The sequence below is a fragment of the Meleagris gallopavo genome, unplaced genomic scaffold (genome assembly GCF_000146605.3).
Source record: "Meleagris gallopavo isolate NT-WF06-2002-E0010 breed Aviagen turkey brand Nicholas breeding stock unplaced genomic scaffold, Turkey_5.1 ChrUn_random_7180001841493, whole genome shotgun sequence".
Taxonomy (NCBI): domain Eukaryota; kingdom Metazoa; phylum Chordata; class Aves; order Galliformes; family Phasianidae; genus Meleagris; species Meleagris gallopavo.
The window spans coordinates 1-624 of NW_011110666.1; the positions used below are offsets into that span (position 1 = coordinate 1).

General features: G+C 47.9%; 1 long non-coding RNA gene across 1 annotated transcript; it reads left to right on the plus strand.

Moving 5' to 3' along the window:
* The first annotated feature begins 8 nt into the window (after window positions 1-8).
* Window positions 9-500, plus strand: LOC104915667. Its single transcript, XR_796423.2, has 2 exons — window positions 9-100; window positions 462-500. It is a non-coding gene; the product is annotated as an uncharacterized LOC104915667 (long non-coding RNA).
* The last annotated feature ends 124 nt before the right edge of the window (window positions 501-624 follow it).

Genomic DNA, 624 nt, shown 5'->3' on the forward strand with positions numbered 1-624 from the left:
ACAGGGAGTCTATGGGCCGAGAGCATACATTGCAACCCAAGGTCCTCTTCCCACCACTGTCACTGACTTTTGGAGGATGATTTGGGAGTATGAAGTCCTGGTAAGATGCAGATTCACGTTTGTTTGTTTTATTTTATTAAAAGTAATCTGTAAAGCAGCTAGAAGTCCTTTCTGACTGAAGAGACAGTGGTAGCACCAGGGCAGCACTCAGGTGTTCTATGTGACCCGTGTCCTTCCTTCCTGTGAGCTGGGATGTTGTTGCTGCTCCTGCTGCCCTCCTGCTGCATCCAGCTCTGTGCTGGGAAGGTCTGGAGCTGTGGGTGGTGTCCTGAGTTTGCTTTGTCTGACACAGGGTGGCACTCCAAATACCTCCTTTGTGGCTAATGAGCAGCCCCAGACAACGGGACTGATTTCTCTGCCTGGATAAAAAAAAACTCTTCTAACAAACCTTCTTTCTGCAGATCGTGGTCATGGCCTGCATGGAGTTTGAAATGGGAAAGGTGAGTAACATACTGAGTTGGTTGTGTTGCAGCGGAGCCAGAACAAGGTGGGGAGATGCAGATCTTTATTAAATCTCATTGGGGACAGCAAGTTTCCATTTGATACAAACGGTTCCTTGAGTCT